The sequence below is a fragment of the Pleurodeles waltl genome, chromosome 12 (assembly GCF_031143425.1).
Source record: "Pleurodeles waltl isolate 20211129_DDA chromosome 12, aPleWal1.hap1.20221129, whole genome shotgun sequence".
Classification (NCBI taxonomy): domain Eukaryota; kingdom Metazoa; phylum Chordata; class Amphibia; order Caudata; family Salamandridae; genus Pleurodeles; species Pleurodeles waltl.
Genome location: NC_090451.1, coordinates 8,421,941 through 8,432,828, shown reverse-complemented (window position 1 = coordinate 8,432,828; position 10,888 = coordinate 8,421,941).

Below are 10,888 nucleotides of genomic sequence, written 5' to 3'. Positions count from 1 at the left end.
GTGCCCCCACATTGTTCAGAGTCCTTGCCTCACCTCGCTAGACTACATTGCTGGGAACCGCGACTTTTGCAGCTACTCCGGCCTCCGTGGACTTCCGGCGGAAATCCTTTGTGCACAGTCCAGCCTGGGTCCACGGCACTCTAACCTGCATTGCACGACCTCCTAAGTTGTTTTCCGGCGACGTGGGACTTCTTTGTGCTACTTCGGGTGAGCACCGTTTCACGCATCCTCGTAGTGCCTGTTTCTGGCACTTCTCCGGGTGCTACCTGCTGCTAAGAGGGCTCCTTGTCTTGCTCGACGTCCCCTCTACCTCCTGGTCCAATTTGCGACCTCCTGGTCCCTCCTGGGCCACAGCAGCATCCAAAAACGCTAACCGCACGATTTGCAGCTAGCAAGGCTTTTTGGCGTTCTTTCGGCGGGAAAACACTTCTGCACGACTCTACAAGGCGAGAGGGATCCGTCCTCCAAAGGGGAAGTCTCTAGCCCTTTGCGTTCCTGCAGAAACCGCAGCTTCTTCTGTCCAGTAGAAGCTTCTTTGCACCCGCAGCTGGCATTTCCTGGGCATCTGCCCATCTCCGACTTGCTTGTGACTTTTGGACTTGGTCCCCTTGTTCCACAGGTACCCTAGATTGGAAATCCACAGTTGTTGCATTGTTGGTTTGTGTCTTTCCTGCATTATTCCTCTAACACGACTTCTTTGTCCTTAGGGGAACTTTAGTGCACTTTGCACTCACTTTTCAGGGTCTTGGGGAGGGTTATTTTTCTAACTCTCACTATTTTCTAATAGTCCCAGCGACCCTCTACAAGGTCACATAGGTTTGGGGTCCATTCGTGGTTCGCATTCCACTTTTGAAGTATATGGTTTGTGTTGCCCCTATCCCTATGTTTCCCCATTGCATCCTATTGTAACTATACATTGTTTGCACTGTTTTCTAAGACTATACTGCATTTTTTTGCTATTGTGTATATATATCTTGTGTATATTTCCTATCCTCTCACTGAGGGTACACTCTAAGATACTTTGGCATATTGTCATAAAAATAAAGTACCTTTATTTTTAGTATAACTGTGTATTGTGTTTTCTTATGATATTGTGCATATGACACTAAGTGGTACTGTAGTAGCTTCACACGTCTCCTAGTTCAGCCTAAGCTGTTCTGCTAAGCTACCATTATCTATCAGCCTAAGCTGCTAGACACCCTATACACTAATAAGGGATAACTGGGCCTGGTGCAAGGTGCAAGTACCCCTTGGTACTCACTACAAGCCAGTCCAGCCTCCTACAGTGGGTGTGGACATAGTGGGTCCACTTGAACCTCCCACAGCCTCAGGGAATCATTATATCCTAGTAGTAGAGGATCATGCTACTAGGTACCCTGAAGAAATTCTCCTTAGGTCCACTACTGCCCCTGCAGTAGCCAAAGCACTCATTGGTATCTTTACCAGAGTGGGATTTCCTAAGGAGGTGGTTTCTGACAGAGGTACCAACTTTATGTCAGCTTAACTGAAACACATGTGGAATGAGTGTGGGGTGACTTACAAATTCACTACACCATACCATCCACAAACCAATGGTCTTGTTGAGAGATTTAACAAGTGTTGGAAAGTACCATCTTGCCTGGCATGTTACCCCCATTTTTACATGTATGTACGTTTGTTTTTGCCTGTCTCACTGGGATCCTGCTAGCCAGGACCCTAATGCTCATAGTTTGTGGCCTGAATGTGTGTACCTGTGTAGTGACTATCTGTGCCACTGAGGCTCTGCTAATCAAAACCACAGTGTTTATGCTCTCTCTGTCTTTAAAATTGTCACTATAGGCTAGCGACCATTTTCACCAATTCTAATTGGCACACTGGAACACCCTTAAAATTCCCTAGTATATGGTACCTAGGTATCTTACACAGGACTGCCACTGTAGCCTGAGTGAAATAACGTCCACGTTATTTCACAGCCATTTTACACTGCACTCAAGTAACTTATAAGTCACCTATATGTCTAACTTTAACTTGCTGAAGGTTAGGAACAAAGTTACAAAGTGTGAGGGCACCCTGGCACTAGCAAAGGTGCCCCCATATAGCTCAGGGCCATTTCCAAGGAGTTTGTGAGTGCGGGGACACCATTACACGCGTGCACTACATATAGGTCAATACCTATATGTAGCTTCACAATGGTAACTCCGAACATGGCCATGTAACTTGTCTAAGATCATGGAATTGTCCCCCCATGCCAAATCTGGTATTGGGGTGCCAATCCCATGCATCCCCGGGGCTCCAGCATAGAGCCCGGGTACTGCCAAACCAGCTCTCTGGGGTTTTCTCTGCAGCTACCGCTGCTGCCAACCCACAGACAGGTTTCTGCCCCCCTTGGCATCTGGGCAGCCCAGTCCCAGGAAGGCAGAACAGAGAATTTCCTCTGAGAGAGGGTGTTACACCCTCTCCCTTTGGAAATCGGTGTTAAGGGCCTGAGAGGAGTAGCCTATCCTGCCCTCTGGAAATACTTTGAAGGGCATATATGGTGCCCTCTTTGCATAAACCAGTCTACACCGGTTTAGGGAACCCCCAGTCCCTGCTCTGGCGCAAAACTGGCCAAAGGAAAGGGGAGTGACCACCTCCCTGTCCATCACCACCCAGAGCTCCTCCAGTGTGTCCCAGACCTCTGCCATCTTGGATCCAGAGGTGTGAGGGCACAATGGAGGCCTCTGAGTGGCCAGTGCCAGCAGGTGACGTCAGAGACCCCTCCTGATAGGTGCTTACCTGGTTAGGTAGCCAGTCCTCCTCTGAGGGCTATTTAGGGTCTCCCCTGTGGGCTATTCCTCAGATAACGACTTGGAAGAATTCACCAGAGTTCCTCTGCACCTCTCTCTTCTACTTCAGCCAAGGATCGACCACTGACTGCTCCAAGATGCCTGCAAAACTGCAACCAAGTAACAAGAAGACTACCAGCTCCTAATCCTGCCGGCTTTCTCGACTGTTTACTGGTCGGTGCATGCTTTGGGGGCTTCCTGCCTTCATCCTGCACTGGAAGCCACAAAGAAATCTCCTGTGGGTCGACGGAATCTTCCCCCTACTCCAGCAGGCACCAAACTTCAGCGTCACTGTACTCTGTTTCCCCTCTCATCCTGACGAGCTTGGCCCCTTTAACACAGGTGGTGGACCTAAGTGATCCAGACTGTCCAGTGGTCCAGCTGTCCCAATTTGGAGGAGGTAAGTCCTTGCCTCACCTATCCAACAGTATTCCTGTGCACCGCGTGAACTGCAACTGCTAGGGCTTCTGTGTACCCTTCCAAGGATTCCTACATGCACAATCAAGTCCAGGGCCCCAGCACTCCATCCTGCATTGCTCAACTCCCTCAGTTGACCTCCGGCTTCGTGGGACCCTCTTTTGCAGTGTTGAGACGACTGCCGTGCTCAGTCTTCTTGAACCCGTGTTCAAGGACTTCTGCTGGTGCTACCTTCTTGTGCGTGAGCTCTCTACGTTGCTGAGGGCCCCCTCTGTCTCCTCTCCCAAGTGGCGACATCCTGGTCCTTCCTGGGGCCGGGCAGCACCCTTTTTCTTCAACCGCGACTCTTGCAGCTAGCAAGGCTTGTTTGTAGTCTTTTGCCTAAGAAACAACTCTGCATCCTCCAGCACACCGTGGGACATGTTCGACACAAAGGAGAAGTTCCTAGCACCTTTCGTTGTTGCAGAAATTTCAGTTTCTTCCATCCGGAGGCAGCCATTTTGCACCTTCATCCGGGGTTTAGTGGGCTCCTGCCCCCCCTGGACACTAGCGTGACTCTTGGACTTGGTCCCCTTCCTTTGCAGGTCCTCAGGTCCAGGAATTCCTCTTCAGTGCTTTGCAGTATGTTGTGGTCTTTGCATAATCAACTATCACGAGTTTAGTGTGTTTCTGGGGAAGTAGGGTAACTTTACTCCTACTTTCCAGGGTCTTGGGGTGGGGTATCTTGGACACCCTTAGTGTTTTCTTACACTCCCAGCAACCCTCTACACACTACCCTAAGCCTGAGGTTCCTAAGTGGTTCGCATTCCACTTTCTTAGTATATGGATTGTGCTGCCCCTAGGCCTACTGCATCCTATTGTATTCTACAGTGTTTGCACTACTTTCTGACTGTTTTACTTAGACCTGATTTTGGTTTGTGTATATATATTTTGTGTAGTTTACTTACCTCCTAAGGGAGTATATCCTCTGAGATACTTTTGGCATATTGTCACTAAAATAAAGTACCTTTATTTTTAGTAACTCTGAGTATTGTGTTTTCTTATGATATTGTGCTATATGATATAAGTGGTATAGTAGGAGCTTTGCATGTCTCCTAGTTCAGCCTAAGCTGCTCTGCTATAGCTATCTCTATCAGTCGAAGCTGCTAGAACACTAGTAATCTTCTAATAAGGGATAACTGGACCTGTCACAAGGTGTAAGTACCACAAGGTACCCACTATAAGCCAGGCCAGCCTCCTACATTGGTGGGTACCTAATTTACCAAGACTGGACAGACTTTGTTGACTGTTTAGTGAAGGCCTTGGAGGGTTGGTTACATGGCAGTAAGGTGACTATGAAAGCCTGTATAATCTGATCCTGAGAGAGCATATTCTGAATAACTGTGTGTCTGACTTGTTACACCAATATCTAGTGGACTCAGATCTGACCTCTCCCCAAGGATTGGGAAAGAAGGCAGACAAATGGGTCAGAACAAGAGTGAACAGAAAAGTTCATACAGGGGGTGACAAGGATGGCAAGAAGAAGGATGGTAAGTCTTCAGACAAGGGTGGGGACAAAGATAAAAAAATATTTGGAGTCTTCATCGGGCCCACAAAAGTCCTCTGGGGGTGGTGGGTCCAAATCCTCTTCTCACAATCAGAAAAAGCCATGGTGTTATTTATGTAAAGTAAAAGGCCATTGGGCAAGTGATTCCACTTGTCCAAAGAAAAACACCAAGGCTCCCACTACCACATCCCCAACTGTAACCTCTAGTGCCCCTAGTAATAGCAGTGGTGGTGGGAAGTCTACTACAAATAGCCAATCCAAGGGTGTAGCTGGGCTCACTATTGGCAGTGTAGTTGGGGTTGGTCTTGTTAGGGAGACCACAGAGGCTGTGTTAGTCTCTGAAGGTGCCATTGATTTGGCCACCTTGGTTGCTTGTCCCCTTAATATGGGTAAGTACAAGCAACTTCCCCTAATAAATGGTGTTGAGGTTGAGGCCTACAGGGACACAGGTGCCAGTGTTACAATGGTAATAGAGAAACTGGTCCACCCTGAACAACACCTACTTGGTCAGCAGTACCAAGTGACTGATGCTCATAGCTACACTCTTACCACCCCATGGCTGTTGTGAATCTCAACTGGGGGGGAGGGGTTACTGGTCCACAGAAAGTTGTGGTAGCCACTGAATTACCTGTAGATTGCTTACTGGGCAATGATTTGGAGACATCAGCTTGGGCTGAAGTGGAGTTGGAGGCTCATGCAGCAATGCTGGGCATTCCTGGGCATATTTTTGCCCTCACAAGGGCTCAGGCCAAAAAGCAAAAAGGACAGGGAAACTTGGATCCTGGAAAAATGGACCAAGTGCTCCCAAAAGCTAGGGGTAGAAAGGGTAAATCCCAACCCACTATCCCTCCCTCACCAGAAGATTCCCCTTTTGAGGAAGAGGAATTCTCTCCCTGTGCAGAATCTACACCAGATGAGCTGGCAGCAGACACTGCTGAGCTTTTGGGTGCGGGGGCCTGCCAGGGAAGAGCTGAGTGTGGCACAGCAAACCTGTCCCACATTAGAGGGTTTCAGACAGCAAGCTGTCAAACAGCAGAATGGGGATGTCAGTGATAGAATATAGGTATATTGGGAAGATAACCTCTTGTATACTGAGTCAAGGGACCCTAAACCTGGAGCTGCCAGGAGATTGGTCATCCCTTTGCAGTATAGGGAGTTTCTTCTGACTTTGGCTTATAATATTTCTTTGGCTGGGCATTTGGGCCAGAGTAAAACTTGGGACAGACTTGTTCCATTGTTTCACTGGCCTCATATGTCAGAGGACACCAAGGAGTTTTGTCGCTCATGTGTTACCTGCCAAGCCAGTGGCAAGACTGGTGGCACACCAAAGGCCCCCTTAGTTCCACTTCCAGTCATTGGGGTGCCCTTTGAGAGGGTAGGAATTGACATTGTTGGCCCCCTTGACCCTCCAAAAACTTCAGGCAATAGGTGTATCCTTGTGGTAGTGGACCATGCCACTAGGTACCCTGAAGCTATCCCCTTAAGGACCACTACAGCTCCTGCAGTGGCAAAAGCCCTCCTGGGAATCTTTTCCAGGGTGGGTTTCCCTAAGGAAGTGGTATCAGACAGAGGTAGCAACTTCATGTCTGCATACCTCAAGGCAATGTGGAAGGAATGTGGTGTAACTTACAAGTTCACTACTCCTTATCTTCCACAAACCAATGGTCTGGTTGAGAGGTTTAGTAAAACCCTCAAAGGCATGATTATGGGACTCCCTGAAAAACTCTGGAGGAGATGGGATGTCCTGTAACCATGCGTCCTTTTTGCTTACAGGGAGGTACCCCAAAAAGTAGTGGGCTTTAGCCCCTTTGAACTCCTCTTTGGGCACCCTGCAAGAGGTCTGTAGGAAGGTAGCCTCTTTCTAGCCTTGTTACCGCCACTTTTGGCCTGTTTGTGAGTGTATGTCAGGGTGTTTTCACTGTCTCACTGGGATCCTGCTAGCCAGGGCCCAGTGCTCATAGTGAAAACCCTATGTTGTCAGTGTGTTTGTTATGTGTCACTGGGATCCTGCTAGCCAGGACCCCAGTGCTCATACGTTTGTGGCCTATATGTGTTCCCTGTGTGGTGCCTAACTGTCTCACTGAGGCTCTGCTAACCAGAAACTCAGTGGTTGTGCTCTCTCTGCTTTTAAAATTGTCACTGCAGGCTAGTGACTAATTTTACCAATTCACATTGGCATACTGGAACTCCCTTATAATTCCCTAGTATATGACACTGAGGTATTGGGGTTCCAGGAGATCCCTATGGGCTGCAGCATTTCTTTTGCCACCCATAGGGAGCTCTGACAATTCTTACACAGGCCTGCCAGTGCAGCCTGAGTGAAATAACGTCCACGTTATTTCACAGCCATTTACCACTGCACTTAAGTAACTTATAAGTCACCTATATGTCTAACCCTCACTTGGTGAAGGTTAGGTGCAAATTCCCAGACTTTGTGAGTGGAGGGACACCATTACACACGTGCACTACATATAGGTCAATACCTATATGTAGCGTCACAATGATAACTCTGAACATGGCCATGTAACATGTCTAAGATCATGGAATTGTCACCCCAATACCATTCTGGTATTGGGGGGAAAATTCCATGCATCCCCGGGTCTCCAGCATAGAGCCCGGGTACTGCCAAACTAACTTTCCGGGGTCTCCACTGCAGCTACTGCTGCTGCCAACCCCTCAGACAGGATTCTGCCCTCCTGGGGTCTGGGCAGCCCTGGCCCAGGAAGGCAGAACAAAGGACTTCCTCTGAGAGAGGGTGTTACACCCTCTCCCTTTGGAAATCGGTGTGAAGGGCCTGGGAGGAGTAGCCTCTCTTGGCCTCTGGAAATGCTTTGAAGGGCACAGATGGTGCCCATCTCTGCATAAGCCAGTCTACACTGGTTCAGGGATCCCCCAGCCCTGCTCTGGCGCGAAACTGGACAAAGGAAAGGGGAGTGACCACTCCCCTGACCAGCACCTCCCAGGGGAGGTGCCCAGAGCTCCTCCAGTGTGCTCCAGACCTCTGCCATCTTGGAAACAGAGGTGTCTGTGGCACACTGGACTGCTCTGAGTGGCCAGTGCCAGCAGGTGACGTCAGAGACCCCTCCTGATAGGTGCTTACCTTTCTCAGTAGGCAATCCTCCTCTGAGGGCTAGGGTCTCTCCTGTGGGCATCTCACCAGATAACGAATGCAAGAACTCACCAGAGTTCCTCTGCACTTCCCTCTTCGACTTCTGCCAAGGATCGACCGCTGACTGCTCCAGGACGCCTGCAAAACCGCAACAAAGTAGCAAGAAGACTACCAGCAACATTGTAGCGCCTCATCCTGCTGGCTTTCTCGACTGTTTCCTGGTGGTGCATGCTCTGAGGGCTGTTGTTGCAGAATCTTCGGCTTCTTCCACCTGGAGGCAGCCCTTTTGCACCTTCATCTGGGGTTTAGTGGGCTCCTGCCCCCCCGGACACTTGCGTGACTCTTGGACTTGGTCCCCTTCCTTTACAGGTCCAGGAATCCATCTTCAGTGCTTTGCAGTCAGTTGTTGTCCTTGCAGAATCCCCAATCCCGACTTTACTGTATTTCTGGGGCAGTAGGGTAACTTTACTCCTACTTTTCAGGGTCTTGGGGTGGGGTATCTTGGACACCCTTAGTGTTTTCTTACACTCCCAGCGACCCTCTACACACTACACTAGGCCTGGGGTCCATTTGTGGTTCGCATTCCACTTTCTTAGTATATGGTTTGTGTTGCCCCTAGGCCTATTGCATCTTATTGTATTCTACAGTGTTTGCACTACTTTCTGACTTTTACTTACCTGATTTGATTATTTGTGTATATTTTGTGTACGTTACTTACCTCCCAAGGGAGTATATCCACTGAGATATTTTTGGCATATTGTCACTTAAATAAAGTACCTTTATTTTTAGTAACTCTGAGTATTGTGTTTTCTTATGATATAGTGCCTATATCACATAAGTGGTATAGTAGGAGCTTTGCATGTCTCCTAGTTCAGCCTAAGCTGCTCTGCTATAGCTACTTCTATCAGTCTAAGCTGCTAGAACACTACTAATCTACTAATAAGGGATAACTGGACCTGGCACAAGGTGTAAGTACCATTGGTACCCACTATAAACCAGGCCAACCTCCTACAGGTGGGTACCTAATTTCCACACTACACCTGAGGTACGGCTGAGGCAGGCACCTGATTTCCACACTACACCTGAGGTACAGCTGAGGCAAGCACCAGATTTTCACAGTACGGCTGAGGTGGGCACCTGATTTCCGCACTACAACTGAGTTATGGCTGAGGCGGGTGCCTGATTTCCTCTACACCTGAGGCACGGCTGAAGCGGGCACCTGATTTCCACACTACGCCTGAGGTAGTGGTGAGGCGGGCACCTGATTTCCACAGTGCACCTGAGGTAATGCTGAGGCAGGCACCTGATTTCCACACTACACCTGAGGTAGTGCTAACGTAGCCACCTGATTTCCACCCTACACCTGAGGTAGTGCTGACACGGGCACCTTATTTCCACACTACACCTGAGGTACTGCTGAGGCTGCACCTGATTTCCTCTACACCAGAGGTATGGCTGAGGCGGGCACCTGATTTCCACACTACACCTGAGGTAGTGCTGAGTTAGCCACCTCATTTCCACCCTACACCTGAGGTAGTGCTGACACGGGCACCTTATTTCCACACTACACCTGAGGTACTGCTGAGGCTGCACCTGATTTCCTCTACACCAGAGGTATGGCTGAGGTAGTGCTGAGATAGTCACCTGATTTCCACCCTACACCGAAGGTACTGCTGAGACGGGCACGTGATTTCCACACTACACCTAAGGTAGTGCTGAGGTACCCACCTGATTTCCACCCTACATCTGAGGTACAGCTGAGGCGGGCACCTGATTTACACACAGCACCTGAGGTGTACTGCTGAGGCTCGCACCTGATTTCCACACTACACCTGAGGTAGCCACCTGATTTCCATCCTACACCTGAGGTACGGCTGAGGCGGGCACCTGATTTCCACACTACACCTGAGACAGTACTGAGGCGAGCACCTGATTTCCACACTACCCCTGAGGTAATGCTGAGGTAGCCACCGGATTTCCAGCCTACACCTGAGGTACGGCTGAGGCAGGCACCTGATTTACTCATTTCACCTGAGGTACTGCTGAGGCTGGCTTCTGATTTCTACACTACACCTGAGGTAGTGCTGAGGTAGCCACCTGATTTCCATCCTACACCTGAGGTACGGCTGAGGCGGCACTTGATTTCCACACTACACCTGAGGTAGTGCTGAGGCGGGCACCTGATTTCCACACTACACCTGAGATAGTGCTGACATGGCCACCTGATTTCCATCCTACACCTGAGGTAAGGCTGAGGCGGGCACCTGATTTCCACACTACACCTGAGGTACTTCTAAGGCTGGCACCTGATTTCCACAATACACCTGAGGTAGTGCTGAGGGAGCCACCTGATTTCCATCCTACACCTGAGGTATGGCTGAGGCGGGCACCTGATTTCCACACTACACCATAGGTAGTGCTGAGGCTGGTAATTGATTTCCACACTACATCTGAGGTTGTGCTGACGTAGCCACCTGATTTCCATCCTACACCGGAGGTATGGCTGAGGCAGGCACTTGATTTCCACACTACACTGGAGGTAATGTTGAGGTAGCCACCTGAATTCCACAGTACACCTGAGGTGGTGCTGAGGCGGGCATCTGATTTCCACACTACACCTGAGGTAGTGCTGAGTTAGCCACCTGATTTCCATCCAACATCTGAGGTACTGCTGAGATGGGCACCTGATTTCCATACTACACCTGAGGTAGTGGTGAGGCGTGCACATGATTTCCATCCTACACCTGAGGTACAGCTGAGGCGGGTACCTGATTTCCACACTACACCTGAGGTAGTGCTGAGGCAGGCACCTGCTTTCCATACTACACCTGAGGCACGGCTGAACAGGCACCTGATTTCCACAGTACACCTGAGGTACTGCTGAGGCGGGCACCTGATTTTCATCCTACACCTGAGGTACGGCTGAGGTGGGCACCTGATTTCCACAGTACACCTGAGGTAATGCTGAGGTAGCCACCTGATTTCTTTCCGACACCTGAGGTACTGCTGAGG